The 21,031-nt window shown below is 35.1% G+C and overlaps 1 protein-coding gene and 1 long non-coding RNA gene across 3 annotated transcripts in view; one reads left to right on the top strand and one right to left on the bottom strand.

Annotated features, from left to right (window-relative positions):
- LOC149784979 (LIM domain only protein 3-like) overlaps positions 1-21,031 on the bottom strand; it is a 217,417-nt gene that overhangs the window by 51,231 nt on the left and 145,155 nt on the right. The gene's annotated exons all lie outside the window — the stretch shown is intronic.
- Positions 1,581-8,773, top strand: LOC149784980 (uncharacterized). Its single transcript, XR_016425343.1, has 3 exons — positions 1,581-1,967; positions 3,313-3,644; positions 4,854-8,773. It is a non-coding gene; the product is annotated as an uncharacterized LOC149784980 (long non-coding RNA).

Genomic DNA, 21,031 nt, shown 5'->3' with positions numbered 1-21,031 from the left:
ATAACGACGACATTCTCTATACAGTAATTGACAGTGACTTTCAGTAGGTAATACCAGTGATATATTGAAGACAGCTGATTGAAATTTGTCATATACTTTAGTGTATACTCACTTTTAAGTCAAGTCAAACTACAAACAGCAAAGATCCTGATCTGCTGAGGCATAATGTTCTTGCAGATCAATGTCCATGTTGTTTGTTCTACTAATTATTCCTTACAAACCGCACAGACCCAGATCTACCTGCACATTATGCAATGGAAGATCTGGGTCAGTGCAGTTTGCAGTAGGATTCACCTTATAAGCAAGTACATAAGGCAAGTTAAACTGTATTTGATTACCATCTGTACTTGCTTATAAGTCACTTCCAACAACAAACAGAACAAAACCAGTTTTGCCATCACATAATGCACTGGCAGATCAGGGTCTGTGCAGTTTGGTAGGAGTAATCAGTAAAACAAACATAGATCCTGCTTTTCTGGTGCACTATGTTATGGCAGATCAGGGTCTATGTTGTTTGTAGATGGACTTTACTTAAAACGCCAGTATAAATGACAAAGTGCTTTTTCAGTAGAATGATGAGAGAGAAAGGCCTACATGAAGCAGAACATGGTGTGGAGTGATCAGAGTTGCAGATCGCTAGCTTCATAGTTTGAAGGCCTTGTTGTGCAAGTAGATTTAAGTACTCTAAATTGCTATCATGCTGCATACCATGCAAGGGGAAAACAAAAAATGTAGTGACTGACATTAAAAATGCCCAATTTTCCCATAACATCAATTTTGCAAGCAATTTTGTTCAAGTCAACATCCAGAATTCTTACAAATTTAATTATGGGAAAAGCTGCAGCATAACCAGACAGGGTCTGATCCATCAAAAAGCCATCAAAGTAGAAACTATCACCAGGTCAAAATTCATATAGTATAGCATCAAAATCATATTTATTCATGTGTACAAATCAGAAAACTCCATTTAATTAACATGTATCTGACAATGTTTTATTTGTGCAGGACAGTATCAATATCCTGCCCCCCCCCCTCACTGCACACCTGCATAAAATGATTATGTTTCCAATATAGAATCAACTTTCCTTATGCAGATAGGAGTGCTTGTGACCTAGAAGACTTGTATTTTCATGGGATATGGGGCGTCCAATGTATACAGATGAAAATAAAAGTTTTTAAGGAGTTGAAAATTACCTCACATATAACAATCACACAATAAAATAATATGTCAAACAGTAACAAACCATTTATCATTTAAAACTGTTACAGATATGAATCAAGTCATTTTTTTAACATACATGACAAAATGGTGGAACAATTCACAGCTTTAAATATTTTGTTTAAATATATTCTATAAGATAAGGCAATAGATGGACCCTTTTCATGTGCATGTAATGAACTAATTAGTAATTTAAAAACTCGTTTGTAATTAAACATACTGCCTATACTCATATTCAGTCACAATTTTCTCCATTTGAGTCTTAACAATTTAAGTTAAATGTCAATGCACGAGAGAATGAGAGAGAGAGAGAGAGAGAGAAGGGGGAGGGGGAGAGTGAGAGAGCATGACTTACAGTAGTAGATCAGGGACAAGTAGGCAATCTCAAGGACATGTAGTGTCCTGATCTACATGAAGAATGTAATACAGGGTGACCTTATGGTACAAGGAAATAGCCTGGCTTCATTCAGTTTCCCTATGTATCCTGTTAGACAAGTACTGTAGTAGCTGGTGAGGCCATACAAAGCACTAGCTCTTCAGCATTATTAGACTGTGTCATATCTGTTGCCACACAAATGGATTAGTGGCCTGAACCATAATATCACTTAATTCACTTCTGAAGCATCAACAAATGGCTCCCTGGGTAAAACCTGTAATTTCCCTCAATTAGCCAGGCTGCTTGTGAGAGTAGGGGTGACATTTAGAAGTAACAGGACCATCATCTGGATACAGCCATTCGTATTACAAGGTATAACTCAGCTAGACTGAACAACAGCACTTCAGGGCCCTGCATTAACCACTTTTCATCAGGAAAACAACTTATTTGTAAAGCACTCCATGCTAAGCATTTCGAGTATGCTGGTAATTCCAAATATCTGATCCATCAGTAGGCAAGTGTTTATAAGATGGTAATGAAACTTGTATGCAATTATTCTTGTTTTGAAGACTCATCATTGTAGAACTGCCATATGTACATAAGTGTCAAATTATTGGTTCTTCAATAGTTCCTAGGGCCCAGACATTTGGAGAAAATCTATGATAAAACAACATTTTTGGAACAAAATTTGCAGATGTAAATGGAAAAGATTTTGAAATATGTGTCCCTAAATATGCCTAATACTTTCAATGATGTTACTATATTTATCTGTGCATAACATCAACCCAAACTGAAAACAACTACCTGCCACCACACAATGCACTGGCAGATTGGAATCAATGCTGGTTTTTTTAATTATAGTCATGATTTGAAGTGAACAGAATATACAATGGTATGCAAACACATTATGTGACTGATAATCTGGGTTTATATGTTTTACACAGAAAAATATGACTATAAAAAGAAGAGGCCCACGTGGGTCTGGGATCACTCACTTGACTGACATGTGCCTAATGGTCAAATCTAAAAGTATTTGATTAAGAATTCCAGGCCAGTAAGATTTAAAACATGGCTCTTGTTGGTTTCATATGTTTCTCAATTTTTAGTAACGTCATTCATATCTGCAGGCACATAAGCACCATTTGTCCATTATCAAAAGTCCTTTATACCAGTATGTCAAATTTTGTAAAATTTTGTTGAGTGTTTTTTGTGTGTGTGTGTGATAAAGCTATTTAAATATTTTCCTATTTTTAGAATCAGTGACCATATCTGATGGTAGATTGACATCATTTGGACAAACCTGAAAGTCCTTCATGCCATCATGCTTTTGTCAGTATTGGTCACACTTTGCTAAGCAGTGCTTGAGAAGAAATCATTCAAAGTTTTTCTTTATTAATAATGACAGCCATATTTGTTGGAAATATTATTTTTATTAAATTAAAGCCCTTCATGTCAGTATGCTTTTTGTCAAAATTTTGTCAATTTCTGTTAAATGCTTTTTGTGAACAAGTCATTTCAACAAGGTTCATACGTTCTCAAAGAGTTTTTCAAAAAATATAAATGAAGTTTGCAGGGGCTTAAAACATGTTTTCCTGGAGTATTTTCTTGCAGAAATTAAACTATCTCCAAATGTTACTTTGTTTATCACTGCATTATTAGGCAGAAATATAGAAGTGTGTGTGATTTTGATTTTAACGAAGCTTTAACAATTTTCCAGTCATATCGCTACAATGTCTGCAGTGTGCCTGTTTATAGTGATGTCTAGCACCAGGAGCCTCATGCCGTTGACATGTAGCATCCTGTCCCACTGAGTTACATTATCCTGACACCAGGCTGACCGGTCCTAACACTAACCTCTTAATGCTGAGTGCCAAGCGACACAAATGCTAGTACCATTTTTTAAAAAATAAGTATATGGTATGACTCAAATGGGGTTTTAACCTGTGACCTCCCACATCCGAGGTGGACACTCTAAACACTTATGCCACTGAAGCAGTCTCAAATATAGAAGAAAAAGCTACATACAGAACAAGAATGCTACTCCATCTGGTAACTGCCCATGTTGTATCTCATTTTATCCAGCAAATGTTATTCCTGATATATATATATATATATATATATATATATATATATATATATATATATATATATATATATATATATATATATATATATTTATATTTTTTGGACAACATATAGCAAAAAAATCAGATTCTGAAAAGTGGTCTCTTTTATTCAGTGTAAATGTTTTTTTTAAAATTCATTCAGATAAATTTCGACATATTCAAGGATATTTCAGGGATAAAACCTACTTTTTCAGAATTCAAGGAATTTTCACAGTTGTAAGAACTATGTATTAAGTTTTTTTAATATTTAGTTAACAGTGGCCACACTTATGGCCGATCTGAACAAATCTAAAGTCCTTTAATGCCCTGAAAATTTCTGTCAAGCATAATCCATTTGTGTTAACTAGTCATTTAAAGAAATTTATATTTTTAGCAACAGTTAAACCTGATGGTGGATTATCATCATTTGTATCAAAGTGAAAGACCCACATGCCAAACTATCAATTTCCAATTCTACTGAGCAGATTTTTAAAGTCATTTTTGAAGATCGTTCAATCCAGAGTAATGGAAGCCATATTTGTTGATGAATTGGCCTCATCAAAAGTTGTATTGCACAACCCAATTTTCTTGTAGCCACAATGACCTTGACCTTTGAACTTTTTAAAAATCTTAAAATGAAAAAGTCTCTTTCATACATTAAGAGCAATGCCCCACACAAACTTTGATCAGGGCATGTGATCCAGAACTAAAGTTATTTTGCAAAAAATTTGTCTTTTTTCAGTCACAATGACCTTGACCATTGAGCTTTTAACCCCCCAAAATCAATGGCCTTATTTCTTACACTAAATGTAAGTCATCCACATTCTTTGGTGAAAATTCCTGGTCAAGAACTGGTATGTTTGTGCAAAAACAATTTTTCTTCTTTCAATCAGTGGCCTTGACATTTGGTCTTTTGACCCCCCAAATCAACCAGTTTTTCCTTAACCCAAATGAAAACTATCCACAAAGCTTAGTCCAGGCATGTGATGTAAACTTGATGTTATTGTGTAGAAACCATAGTGCCATTGACCGTTCGCTCCAACCAAAGGTTTTCATTACTTCAACTGCAAGCTATCCACAGTGTTCCTTCTTTCAGTGAACAGTGGCCATAACCTTTCATAAAAAATTGAAAAGGCCTTTTTTGTTTTCCAAGGGCAAGCCACCCATATTTTGGTAACTGTAGATAGTGGAGACCTTGAATTTGGTAACAGACAGACGGATGGATTGACAGATGGAAGGAAGGAAGGACAGACAGCATCATAATGTATGATACTGCAGCTTATGGCAGGCATGTATAAAATTAATTCACAGTATCTCTAATTTTGCCTCCAGACACAGACAACTGAAGTCCCTGGTATATAGGATGAAATATGATTTTTTTTGTTACAGATTGTCTACCTCTAGACTGCTTTAATCATGGATAATTTTAGGTATTAAATGCTGTAAATTTACCTCTATTATTTGAGTGTATTAAACAAACATATTATTATTATAACATGTTTTATCCATTATGATCCATTAAGCAAGCTTAGTAGATCAGCAAATTACCAGGATAATTACACACTATACTCTGTGTCCATGAAACATCTGTCAACTCCACAAAATTTGAGACAGTTAAATGATGACAACAAGATTAAAAGATGGGAGAGAATCAAGAGAGAGTATAATAACCAGCTAAAAATGCTGTTCTGCCACTCGTGATTTAAAACAAAATGCTAAATTTATAAATGTGATAAACCTCAAACACAGAATCCGTAGTCTTTTGTCAAATAAGACGACCAAGCGGGCTTGATATCACACACCTGGCTTACATGACAGTTGATAATTCATTTTACTAAGCAGGCTTATGCAGAACTGTCAGAACACAACCTATGTAAACTATCTCTCAAATTTTACATCAAGTTCATTGTTTGTATCATGCTATGTACTTAAAACAATTCGTTCCAAAGATAATTAATTAATAATTATAACTAACACTTTCTTGCTCATACTCCAAGTTGTCAAAAATCTTTAAAGTGAAGTTTACAAAGTTTACCTTGTTGTTTTGAGAGCTGCATGACTTTCACACAAAACTGAAATTATCATTCCAAGTTTTATTGTGCTGCTAATTCCATGCATTTTCATACTTCTAGTAATCAGGAAAAAAAAACTACTGTGGGTATTTAATTTTATTAAATACTCAAAATAAAAATGTCAATTAAAAAAAGTAATAAATGCCATAAAATAAAGTACAGTATGTTATAGCAAAATACAGCATATGGGGGGGGGGGCATTCTAACTAATGCTCTACTGGCAAAAAAAAATTTTCAGGAATCTATGTTAAGACTATTCCTTCTTTTATCTGCAGATTTTTAAAACCATCTGTTGACTATACTGGATGTAAGATTGTCAGCATTTTCATTCAGAACAAACTAAGCATCATAAGAAGTCATTATGTGAAAACCCCTTGTTGATATGATAATCAACTGAAAAGTGATAACAAGATTTGTGCCTGATATCATGACACCATACTGGACATAAGATTGGTATTATTTCCATTTTGGACCAAGTAGATATAATTAAACATATTTTTGTAAAACTCTGGGTCAATATGACCATTTCATTAAGGCAAAGTAACAACAAGATTTTCAAAATTGCTGTCATGGTGGCCATATTGGATGCTGGATTGGCATCATTTAATATAGAAAGAGCAATGATAATATTTTCAAGATGGTTTTTATGGCAGTCAAACTAAACGTCAGCTAGGCATGATTTTCATTTTGTATCAACAATACATTATAATTAGTATTTTGGTGGAAAACTAGGTTGATTTAATAATGACCATCCCTTAAGCAGGAATAAAATTAACAACACTGTTGTGGCCCCGAGTGGCCGAATGGTCTAACGCGCTCTCCACTACGGATCACTGCCATCTCACCTCTGTCTGCGTGGGTTCAAGTCTCAGATTCAGCCAATGTGGGTATGTGAGAAAACTTGCCAATAGCTTCTTGTGGGTTGGTGGTTCTTTCCGGGGGTTTTCCCGGGTTCTTCCTCCACCATTAATACTGGCCGCCATATATAGCCTATCGTGTGCTGAAAAATGGTGTTAAACCCTACAACAACAACAACAACACTCAAGATGGCCATAATGGAGGCCACACTGGCATCATTTTCATCAAAGAAAAACTAGACATTGTAAGAATTAATTCTTTTACTAAAAAAACCAAACATGTTAGTATAACCATCTGTTCAGGATGAGTAGTGAAAATGAGATTTTCATGAGGGCCACCATGGCAGCTGTACTGGATGTCAGAATTATTTTCATTTAGGATGTCATTTAGGATGTCAGAACTATTGTCACTTAGGGCCCACTAGATGACAATTAGAGAAAACTGTATTCTAAATGACCATCCATTCAGGTGGAGTAATGACAGTAAGATATAGTAAGATTTTTTTGCAGCCATATTCAGTCCCAAATTGCTACCATTTCAGATTAACCAAACATCATAAGAAATGTAAAAGTGAAAACCCATTGCTGATTGGCCATCCATTTATTAGTAGTTTCAAAATGACTCCTATGGTGGTCACCATTTTTATTTAGTACTACCTATACTTTGTGATGAATGTGCTGTGCAGGTAAAGTTTGGTAGCAATGCTCCAAATAGAATTATCAAATTGTCTGACATCCTGTAGATATAAAACACCAAGCCTGATTCAAATCAAATTGTCTGAGATCTTGTAGACATAAAACACATATTCCAAGCCTGATTCAAATCAGATTTTAAAAAACCCATGTAAATGGATGTACAGAAGACAGACACAGCACCATCCCAATAATAAAAAATAATAATTTTACTTCACTTCTGGGGTAAATTTGGAATTTTAAAATCCAGAAACTGAAAGTCCGAGACACTTGCAGATACAAAACATAAAATGAAAGGGTACCATTTAGAACAGAATTTATTATGAGATAAATTAAGGTGTAAGTCTACATAATTTAGGACAAGAAAGCAAACTGGTGCATACTCAAAGCACTGGTAAACTTTTTTAATTTGAAGTGACTAATTTTAGCAGCTAAATGTCAGTAAAACCAGTCCAGTCAGTGAATGCTCCAGAATAAACCATCTTTACCTCATAATGAGACTTCTGAAGAAAAAGTCATGAAAGAGTTTAGGAAATACAGGTAAGGAAAACTTTAACCCAAACCAAAATTTTCTATCAGCATGACCTCAATGACACCATGATCAGAAAGATGAGGGTATCATAGAATGAATTCACCTGACATCCCCAGTATGAACAAAATCCATCATAGGATGAGAAAATGTAAGCAAAAGAAAAACTGTAACCAAACTCTTAAGAAAACTCATCCAGAAGATGCCATTGCTGACAAATATGATACCATTGTTGGTAAATGTGATACAATTGTTGGTAAATATGATACCATTGTTGGTAAATATGATACCATTGTTGGTAAATGTGACACCATTGTTGGTAAATATGATACTATTGTTGGTAAATGTGATACCATTGTTGATAAATATGATACCATTGTTGATAAATGATACAATTGTTGGTAAATATGATACCAATGTTGATAAATATGATACCATTGTTGATAAATTTGATACCATTGCAGGTAAATATGATACCTTTGTTGGTAAATGTGATAAAATTGTTGATAAATATGATACCATTGTTGGTAATGTGATACAATTGTTGATAAATATGATACAATTGTTGGTAAATATGATACCATTGTTGATAAATGTGATACAATTATTGATAAATATGATACCATTGTTGGTAAATGTAATACTTTTGTTGATAAATGTGATACAATTGTTGATAAATATGATACCATTGTTGGTAAATATGATACCATTGTTGATAGATATGATACCATTGTTGGTAAATATGATACCTTTGTTGGTAAATGTGATACAATTGTTGGTAAATATGATACCATTGTTGATAAATATAATATCATTGTTGATAAATATGATACAATTGTTGGTAAATGTAATAATATTGTCCATAAACAGGTGATTATTATTTCCTGCTTCTCTACCAATGAATGCTTGAAATAAAGTCAAAAACAAATGATGGAGTAATTTCAGTTTTTCTTATTGTAGTCATTGAGGTAAAAGCTGTTAGAAAAACACTAAACAATTTCCAGCTATTCATAATAGAGATATCTGAAAATCTCTGATCTAGGGTAAATTCTTTTTCATGTGTCTCCAGCAGACAAATCTTCATTTTCAAACAAAATTGTTTAAACTTTAAACTAACACTGTCAATGTGTAAACTCACCCTAATTGTGACATTAGTCCAAATGCATTATAGGACTATTTGACGTAAGACAAATCAGTGTAGTAGCATTTTATATCAGTAAATTCAATTCCAAAGAGAGAAATGAGATCCAAAGTTCTTTCAACCTTATAGCTGGGAGTGGTGTGAAATTAACTACCAAATTATGTCATTAGATATCCATTTCCCATTATTTACTAAAAGACTGTGAGATAATTCAGAGGAAATGCCCCTTATAGAGAATTATCATTTCATTATTTGCCATATTAGTAGGACATCCTTTTAGGTTTCATGAAATTTGCTTCTCAGAAATTCAAAGCTGGTTAATGGAGGTAGTAATGTTGTCTCAGCTACCATATATGCATGCTTGTAAGTCAAGTCAAACTGCAATCAATAAAGATCCTTATCTGCCACAGCATAATGTGCAGCATGATCAGAGTCTATATTATTTGTTCTACTGATTACTCTGAAAAAATTGCACAGACCTAAATCTGCCAGTGCATTATGTGATGGCAGATCTAAGTCTATGAAGTTTGCAGTTAGACTCACCTTATAAGTGAGTGTATATGGTAGTTATCTTGTTTAGTTGGAGACTACATGACAGCAAGTCTGTTGAAGAGACCTCAATATCCATGACTTTATCAATTTCTATTTCACTCAGTCAACATTCAATAAAATATGTTAAGTACTATATAGGGTTTAATGGCAAAGCAGTACACTCCAGGCCATAGAATGCTGATTAAATTTATGCATCAAAAAAAGGTGTACAAAGCAAAGATAAAGGCATCAGAGGGCAAAATCCTTAAAATACATTGTTATATTTCTTAACAGCTATAAATTCCAAGATCTTGTCAACTAGAACACCAGGGAGCCCCGAGTGGCCGAGTGGTCTAAAGCGCTGTCCGTTACGGATCACTGCCATCTCACCTCTGTATGTGTGGGTTCGAGTCGCGGATTCGGCCAATGTGGGCATGTGAGAAAGCTTGCCAGTAGCTTCTTGAGGGTCGGTGGTTCTTTCCGGGGATTTCCCGGGTTCTTCCTCCACCATTAATACTGGCCGCCTTGTATAGCCTATTGTGTGCTGAAAAATGGCGTTAAACACTACAACAACAACAACAACAACAACTAGAACACCATCGGCTGGGGGGAGGGGGAACAAACCAAGACAAAATGGTTGCCTCCATTAACTATCTCCAATGACATGCAGGATTGAACATGGGACCTACTGTATAAACTCACTTATAAGTTGAGTCCAACTGCAGATCAGGAACTTTGTTGTTGTTGTTGTTGTTGTGGGCTTTAACGCCATTTTTCAGCACATGATAGGATGTGCATGGTGGCCAGCATTAATGGCGGAGGAAGAACCCGGGAAAACCCCAGAAAGAACCACCGACCCATGAGAAGCTACTGGCAAGCTTTCTCACATGCCCACATTGGCCGAATCCGCGACTCGAACCCACACATACAGAGGTGAGATGGCAGTGATCCATAACAGAGAGCGCTTTAGACCACTCAGGGCCCCCAGGAACTGTGTTGTTTGCAGTTTGACTCCACTTATAAGTGAGTATATACAGTATTGACATTCATGATTTTGCAGGGGGATTACATAAATAAATTTAAGTGGTAGCTGTTAGGACCAGTACTTTCAGAGTCAATGTACGTACTTACAAAAAACAGAGATGATCTGTCACAGCATAATGTACTGGCAGATCAGGGTCTATGCTGCTTGTTATACTGATTATTCCTAACAAACTGCACATACCCAGATTTGCCAGTGCATTATGCAATGAAAGATCTGGTCTGTGCAGCTGCAGTCGGACTCATTTTATTAAGCAGGTATATATGGCGGACCACTTTAGCCCACATTACTTTGTGACCATTCAGTCCAAAAAAAAGTATGAGTGGTACTGGTTACAATGAAGCAAAAAATTAAGGCGCAATGCTAAAATTGCTTTTTTGTATTGCTGTTGACTGATTCAAATGAAGCATAAACTAATAAACAAGCATCATTCACGTTCTGGATTAAATGTTAAATATAAAAATGTTCATCTGTTGATTTTTTTTTTCAACAAAAAAAAATTGGGTCTGCAGTTTAAAACAGGGTTGTTTGGGTAACCAGATCAATGCCTACTTTTTTAAATATATAAATCTGGCCTAAACAACACAAATATGTTGTATTTACAGGACTTTTGAGACGGGGCAGGAATAAGATAGGACTAGAAGTGGGTGAGTGGGTGGGTCATGAACTGATTGGTCAGATGGGAAACTTCACCGCTGTAAATTCCACAACATGCCATAAGAAGCTTTGATGCCTTTGTGACATTTATTTATTGCAAACACTTGTTCTACCTGCAAAACATAACACCATGGGTAGGGATAAAGCTTTCCTGTACATTATATTGACATCAAAAACAAAAACTGGAGATGCTGGAGTGGTCGAAATACATGGACATGCATGGTTATTCTAGAGTATTCAAGTGCCATAACTAGAAAATATAGTCAGAAACTGGTCACCATCACACTCATCTGAGACCTTGCTGAGGAAAATTTTGCAAGCAGACGTATTAAAATGAAACAAAAAATAAACGTCAATGTTATAGCGTGTTCAGAAAAGTTCAGTCGTATAAGGGCCATAATTCTGTAAAATAGTTTCAAACGTCTGTTCATTGTTGAAGTCATTTGATAATTTGTAACAATGAAAGCTCTACAGCAAGTCAAATAGAAAATGTCTACACTAGCATCTTCACATAAAGAACATAATGACATTATGAATTTATAATATTAATGTAAACTTCAGCATCTTACTAGGAAAACATTAAAATTATATGTAACTTACATACAGTATGTTGAAAAGGCCAAACTATTTCCAGTGAACTGAGGTATTACAATGGGCTAACAACACCATTCTGGATACGGCCATGTGGACCCAACCCCCTTACGTGAAATTAGTCAGTTAAATTTAGATTGATATAATCTAATGAAATAGGTCACTTAAACCAGATGATAGTAAAGATGATTTATTAGTTTTGACAAGCATTTGGTTACCGTGGCAAATCAACATTTAAGCATAAAATATTGCCTATTCATAGTACAAACTGTGTAATGCTTATAAATGGGGGGGGGGGGCTAAAGTAAAAGCGTAGTAATGTATTGGATGAACGTGGAGAGATGGATGGATGCATGGATGAAAGGAGGGGTAGATGGTGGCTGTTTCTATGTAAGATTTCCTAAAGCTGCAAGAAGCAAGTTACCCTCTTGCCAGACACTATACTTGACAGGCACTATTTACTGCAGACATCAGTTACATAATGATGGCTGGCAATGCACTGATACTCAATGACAGATATTGTAACCATAAATATGAAATATTGACAACCAACACATCAAAATATTTCAATACCATTAGCATGTACTCAATCAAACCAATACAAACATGGCATACTCTTTAGGAAGCTATGGTTATACATATACATCGAAGAGCTGCACCTAAAGCATAATGTACCTGCAGATCAGGGAGTATGTTGTTTGTTGTACTCATTACTCCTAATAAATTACACAGGACCAGATCTGCCCGTTCATTATGTGACAACAGATCTGGATCTATGCAGTTCACAGCTGGACTAGCCTTATAAGCAAGTACAGACGGTACATTAACAAGTGCACATCCCTCTTTTTAGTCAAAAAATGCATAACTAAGCCTCTGAGTCTCGATTTGAACATCCCTTATTGAGGAGAAGTGGATATAAAATTTGTCTGGAATGTCATGATTTTCTTGGGACTTACTGTTAAAGACTGTAGCTTCAAACAGTCTAAGAAATGGAAATTCTTGGTGTTTTATACAGTGAGACCATACTGTTAGAAATTGATCTTCTTGGTGTTTTATACAGTGAGACCATACTGTTAAAAAATGGATCTTCATGGTGTTTTATACAGTGAAACCATACTGTAGGAAATGGATCTTCTACGTGTTTTATACAGTGAGACCATATTGTTAGAATGGATCTTCATGGTGTTTTATGCAGTGAGACCAAACTGTTAGAAATGGATCTTCTAGGTGTTTTATACACTTAGACCATACTTTAAGAAATGGAAATTGATGGTGTTTTATACAGTGTGACCATACAGTTAGAAATAGATCTTCAAGGTGTTTTATACACTGAGACCATACTGTTATAAACAGATCTTCATGGTGTTTTAAACAGTAAGACCATACTGTTGAAAATGGATCTTCTAGGTGTTTTATACACTGAGATCATACTGTTGGAAATGGATCTTCTAGGTGTTTTATACACTGAGACCATACTGTTATAAACAGATCTTCATGGTGTTTTAAACAGTAAGACCATACTGTAAGAAATGGATCTTCTAGGTGTTTTATACAGTGAGACCATACTGTTAGAAATGGAAATTTCTGGTGTTTTATACAATGAGTCCATACTGTTAGAAATGGATCTTCTTTGTGTTTTACACACTTAGACCATACTGTTAGAAATGGATTGTCCCTGTGTTTTATACACTGAGACCATACTTTAGAAATGGATCGTCCTGGTGTTTTACACACTTAGACCATACTGTTAGAAATGGATCTTCTAGGTGTTTTATACAGTGAGATCATACTGTTAGAAATGGAAATTTCTGGTGTTTTATACAATGAGTCCATACTGTTAGAAATGGATCTTCTTTGTGTTTTACACACTTAGACCATGCTGTTAGAAATGGATTGTCCCTGTGTTTTATACATTGAGACCATACTTTAGAAATGGATCGTCCTGGTGTTTTACACACTTAGACCATACTGTTAGAAATGGATCTTCATGGTGTTTTATATAGCGAGACCATACTGTTAGAAATGGATCTTCTAGGTGTTTTATAAACGGAGACCATACTGTTAGAAATGGAAATTCCTGGTGTTTTATACACTCAGACCATACTGTTAGAAATGGATCATCCTGGGGTTTTACACACTTAGACCATACTGTTAGAAATGGATCTTCATGGCGTTGTATAGAGCGAGACCATACTGTTAGAAATAACAATTGATGGTGTTTTATACAGTGAGACCATACTGTTAGAAATGGATCTACATGGTGTTTTATACAGTGAGACCATACTGTTAGAAATGGATCTTCTTGGTGTTTTATACAGTCAGACCATACTGTTAGAAATGGAAATTGATGGTGTTTTATACAGTGTGACCATACAGTTAGAAATAGATCTTCAAGGTGTTTTATACAGTGAGACCATACTGTTAGAAATGGATCTATTAGGTGTTTTATATATTGAGACCATACTGTTAGAAATGGATCTTCCTGCTGTTTTGTACAATGAGACCATAATAGGATAATTACTTAAATTATTGCTGCCGGATCAGTTCCCATGGACTCTGATCACCATTATCCCTTCCAAGTCAGTTTTCACTAACGTTGTTGTTGTTATTGTTTTTGATTTAATGCTATTTCACAGTGCAGTTTTACATGGTGGCCAGTATAACTGGTGCAGGAAGAACTTACAACAATCCTGGTATGAACCACCAACCCACAAGGTGTGTTCGTGTTTGTCATATGTGTTTGGCTTTGACAAAGGAACCCATATGTCCCAAAAGTGTTTATGATAGCATGTATCCTATCAAAAATATGACACGGATGTGCTACTATCCCCGTTAACTCCTGATAAAAACCATTAGGCATCATGTGATTTTCATCCCAGCCAGATGGATTAAATTTTAGGGAGAAAATGGCTATAATGATTTGGAATGTCAATAAAATCTTAACAGGCATTCCTTGTATTCCTTAAATGGCCTCCAGCCCATTAACATCAAAAGGCTATTTGGGGTTCTACTGAAGTAATTTTTCCTTACAAAAGCTTTTGGGCTCCTTTCTGCACTTGTATGGAAAATCTTTATGCTTTTATCATTCAGCCATTCTTGTCCATTAATTTGGGTTCAATCTCAACTGTATAAAATTAGGAATCCTCCATAAACTCGGCAATATTAATACATCCTACATGAGAAATGACTTTATGTTATTAAAGAGTATGCTGACGAACAGTGAAAATCTTTAAAAGTTCAAGATTTTCCTGGTTAAGGACTTTGAACTAATTTCCAGTAATATGGATTCCACCAGACTCTGCAGCAATAAAAGAGGCAGGAAATTACAGATGAATTTAATCCAGCACAAACTTGAACTATATATATATATATATATATATATATATATATATATATATATATATATATAACACTGTTGCTAAACATTGATGGAGTTTATGCTAGTCTTGCCCTAAATACCAAGTTTACTTGCCTATAAGTTGAGGCCAACTGTATACAATATAGATCCTGATCTGCCATAACATATTGTGCCTGCATATCAGGGTCTGTGTTGTTTGTTCTACCGATTACTAATAACAAACTACACAGACTCAGATCTACCAACAAACTATGTGACAGCAGATCAGGGTCTTTGCAGTTTGTGCTCGTCTAATAAGCAATTTATAGATGGTATTTCAAATGACGGTCTGTTAACACAATTAATTTCTGGCTGCAATGATCTGATGGATGAGGGAATATCTGTCGTCCCTCCTTTAGCCTCTACAAGACAATATTCACATAGTATGTTTTTTTCCCTTAATGCAAGGGGTAGTACTTAACAACATTTATTCTCCAGAAGTCCAATTTCAAATGATACAAGGTTCTAGCCTTGATGCAACTGTCGGTCTGAACAAATGCTTTTAATGGAGTTTCATGGTAGCCAGCAATGTACACATTAACTAAACACTGTTGTTTAATTTACATTTGTCACCAGGACTCATAATGACGAGGTTTTAGTACCAGTGAAAAGCTTTTAACAAGACAACTCACAAATCTTCAATAATACAGATGAATCCCAAGAAAACGTTTTCTCTGATAGTTCATATTCTTTGGCATAGAGAAAAATGAATAATCACTCAAATCTGTTAACTAAGGAAAATGGTGTAAAAACACAAAGGGTTTTGGTACCCTATGAAACAACTGATCACTACCAATATGGTCCATACACTGTTTGAAAATTTGGTTGAATTAAAAAATATAAAATCTGTGCAATTCATTGATAAATTGTTCTCTCTAAGAAAACCCATTTTCTTTTGAATTTATGCTGTACTTTTTGTGACAAATATTATCTGTACAAGTGGGGATGGTGAATCTTGAAATGAAACTAAAGGCCCTGAATCAAACGCCATTGAATATTACAGAAATGGATGACATTATACAAAAATAAAACTCTACACTTTTTGTGTCTGACTCAGTTGAAAACTACATGAAAACCAGAAATTTATTCTGTAGCATACAAGTGCAACTTACTCCCAAGATCAGTGCAATGGTGAATCTTGATAAAATTAGGACTTAGTTTTTCAGTTGACACATTATCTGAGAAAGCAACTCCAGGTCAGTCCAAAATAATACTTTAAAACAGCTTAATTAGCCTACTGATTACTCATTATCTGCATACAATAATGGCCACACAAAAATTTATATTCCCTAGCATTTCGAAGATGTGTGTGTCATTGTCAGCTTCAATAGTCAGAGTTAGTTCTACATTTTTAATTATTAGATGGTCAGTTATTTCATGCACTATACACTAAGCCCTGTTAATTGGGTAAATCACCACTGCAACAAATAAATGGACTGCTCCTGACATGTTACTGTTAGTTTGTCAACTTGCGACCACTGAGGCAGATAACCATTCTGAAAGACATGTGAAAACTAAGCAATAGCACAACAAAGACATAAGCTTTAGAAAATCATCACTGTTGGGTTACAACAAATCTCTGTACAAACCTCAACTGTTTTCACACATTTAAAAAAGGGGGGTGGAGAATATCCAAATAATTGCAGCATTTTCTGTCAGTGCCAAAAATTTTAAAAAATACTTAAGACAGTGAATACATAAACTGTTTCATATTAACATATCTGATGCATTAACAATTACAAATTAGTTCTTCACTTATTAGCTCAAGTTTTATGCCCCCAAAAAGACACATTTAATAATTCTGCAAAAGTTTAATGACCTGAAATTGTATGCATTACAGTAAAACAGCTGTGCCATGTTGCCTGTGTCATGTTACTCAACATTATATCAAATTCCCATCTTCACTAATTTATATGCTGAACAAGACAGCCAATCTCCATTAGTGCTGTGTTTAGATGGGAGCTAAATATTTAGGAAAATCTAAAGAATAATATATCCCAATTCACATTTTTGGAATGGTATAAGCCCTAACTTGTTATTCTAAGGAGAAATTAATTACTAGGATTGTATATGTGGCATGAACTCTGTCCTAGGTTTGTGATATTAGTGAAGATACTGAGGAAAATATTTACTTTTAGGAACAGAAAAGAAAACATTTACACATGCAGGGGGTGAAGTCCAAATCTCCTTTTGCACACTCCCCCCCCCCAAAAAAAAAAAAAGAAAAAGAAAATTGATGTGAATAGCCTGGTTTGCATGTTATAGACTAGCAACAGAATACCAGTATTGATATCAATGGCCTGGTGTGTATGTTACATATACTAACGCCATACCAGAATTGATGTGAATGGCCTGGTATTCATGCTTCATAGACTAGCAATATCATACCAGTATAATGGACTAACAACAACAACTTATAGTGTACCAATGACATGCATGCTGTATGGACTAGCAACAGAATGCCAGTATGGAAGCCTGATGTGCATGGTGCAGTATCTGGACTAGCAACAGAATGCCAGTATGGAAGCCTGATGTGCATGATGCAGTATTTGGACTAGCAACAGAATGCCAGTATGGAAGCCTGATGTGCTTGGTGCAGTATTTGGACTAGCAACAGAATGCCAGTATGGAAGCCTGATGTGCATGATGCAGTATTTGGACTAGCAACAGAATGCCAGTATGGAAGCCTGATGTGCTTGGTGCAGTATTTGGACTAGCAACAGAATGCCAGTATGGAAGCCTGATGTGCATGGTGCAGTATTTGGACTAGCAACAGAATGCCAGTATGGAAGCCTGATGTGCTTGGTGCAGTATTTGGACTAGCAACAGAATGCCAGTATGGAAGCCTGATGTGCTTGGTGCAGTATTTGGACTAGTAACAGAATGCCAGTATGGAAGCCTGATGTGCTTGGTGCAGTATTTGGACTAGCAACAGAATGCCAGTATGGATGCCTGATGTGCTTGGTGCAGTATTTGGACTAACAACAGAATGCCAGTATGGAAGCCTGATGTGCATGGTGCAGTATTTGGACTAGCAACAGTAGATCCATTCATAAACAAACGCAGAAACTGATGGATACACAAAAAAGTAGAAACATGTAACAATTTTCAATTTTCATATGCTGATGATATCAATCATTTGGTTATCATTACAATATAATTTCATATTTCTAAAAGCATTACACTAAGAAAACTCGATTTGGTCATTCAGCACAAAATGATGTTCTGTTAGTTCTACAAATTGGTTCCCCTCATGAACGCACCCCCCTGACCAGCGGCCACCCACTCTTTATGACCAGAATCCCTTGGCACCGACGAGTTTGTGTTCAAAAGTATCCCTCATGAAAGGCCACTCCTCTAACGTGACCAGCGGCCAACATATTAGTGTACAAATGTAAAATTTACCCCTCATAAGCAGCCACATTTTATTATTAATACCACCATGACTGCCAATTCTGTGTGTCAGGTAATTCTGCACAACGATACATCATTTCTGTAAACAATGGATCTAGAGTTATTTTGGGTAAAAAAATCCATTTTGTATCAAGAATGATCGTACTTTAATTAAGAAAAGTGACATTCATAAAGTGTACAAAAAATATACCACATTTCGACTCGAAATGCATATGAAAATGTGAATTCAAAATGCCAACATGAAGACCCACTCCATGACCTTCTCGAACCTGTAACCAAGAAAATCCAATTTATTATGTTTTTTTAAAAATAATACAAATAAATACAATATTTAAAAGATGGAAATGTATACCTAAAAATATTCTGCATCTTAATCAAAGTTTCAAATTATGCAAGAAGTTGTCCACACACATACAAAATTGTCTGCTACCCAACTTGTCAACTTGCTGCTAGAATGGGATTCCCAAGAAATTCCTTGCGTATAGTCTTTCTAAATTCTTTAGTAATTTTTGCCCATAAACAAGATATTGTAAACACATTACATCCTATTCACTGTTCATAAAATATAGAACTTTACTTAAAAAAATTCCAAGATCGGTTTAGTCTGCTTAATATCTTTTGCTATTTATGGGCATTGTTACGTTGAATTTTGTAAAACTGGCCATAAACCTGACCTAATTACTCAACTAAATGCTGACAGAAACAGTCCAAAGTAATGCATTTCATTTGTATAGCCCGATGGATAAACATTAAAATATTTTCAAAGGGGTGCACAGAGTAGGCCGACATATCACAAGTCATGAAAACCCAGGGGTGGTATCTGTGTGTCCAAAATTAATGTTATTTTGAACAGAATATTCTGGCGACTATTGCCTCTTTTCAAATGGTAAGTATTGCAGTATTTTATTTTTGTCAAACGATCAAATTCAGTATGTGTTTTGCTTCAATATTGGAGATGAAAACCTTTTGTGCACAGAAATACCCGACAGTATTGTAATTGTCAAGATCATAACATGGTCAGATAGGCTAAAAATATATTTTGTGGATTAACACATACAAACAGAAACAATTAACTTTGAACAAAACAAGGTACCAGACAAAGACTGAAATATCACATGACAGTACATGTATCACCGCCTTTATAACAAGGTTTCCATGTACAAAAGTTTCATCTGCAAAATAAAATTACACTACTGTACAATCAGCAACATAGGAATAAAAAATTACAAAACTTTAACATGTCATCACATAAACGAAGAAATAATACTTTAGAAGAAACAGTAAAAGTTGTTCAACTTGACGACAACCAGGGGAGAGTTCACTTGCCGAAAGATTTTATGTTGGAAAGACTCAAATAAACAAGATAAGGAGAGTAAATGCACAGAGAATAACTTTAAATACGAAACAACGTATATACCAAGATTTAAATAACATCTTTCAATGGTTTTGTAATGTGCATGCCAACAATATCCCACTCACATTTCACGTCTAAGAATAAGAACTATTAATTTATGTTACTTGAAATAACTCTGCTTTTAAGACAAGAAGAACATTTTAATAATAAATGCTACTTTTAAATAAAGATTTTGACTGCTTTATGTTATATGTAGCTTTTATATACACATAAAACATACACATCTCACAAATATAGTCCTCCTCTGGAAAGGCCACCCATCTTATAAGGCCACTTTCCCAGTGCAGAAGGGGTGGCCATATTAGAGGGGGACAACTGTCTTTCATTTCAATACACTGAAGACTAAAACGTCTTTGAACGGTTCTCAATTTCATTCAGTATCATCATACATCCATCATCTTGCCACAAATACAACATCTGACTGTACTTATTAAAATTTGTTTCTCAGCTGTCTTCAGCACAAGCACTTATTTTCGCAAAAAGTATTTGTACATACAAGTTTGAGCATAATACCCATGCTACAAAATTTTAATTCTGTAACTGATATTGCATCCCGCATATCATTGTCCAGAAATATTATTTCAGGATGACTATCTTAGGGCCATCATACAAAATATTAAAATAAATATCAATATTGTCTGCTTGTCAGAAATAACTGCATTTCTATTTAATAGCAATATGCATGATTACGTTTCAACATCACCATTCTGTCTTTCGACATAAGCCAGGGAACTTCCAGTTTTATTTTTACTTTCATAATATAGGGGCACTTAATTTGAAGTAATAATCTATGTATCATTCTGATGAAGTAAATATCCTTATCGACAATTAAATAAGATTTCTTATCTTAAATATATGTGATGACTGATGTTTATCTGGGACTTAAAATGGTGGCGCAAGCTGCGTGCACATTGCATTGTGGGTATATGCATACACATTCATAACATCTGTCAAAACAACCAATACTTAGTATATCTAAGGAGGAGTGGTAAG

This window comes from Sinohyriopsis cumingii, chromosome 13 (assembly GCF_028554795.1).
Source record: "Sinohyriopsis cumingii isolate HCF-2022 chromosome 13, ASM2855479v2, whole genome shotgun sequence".
Taxonomy (NCBI): Eukaryota; Metazoa; Mollusca; class Bivalvia; order Unionida; family Unionidae; genus Sinohyriopsis; species Sinohyriopsis cumingii.
This window is presented reverse-complemented; position numbering and strand designations above follow the sequence as displayed.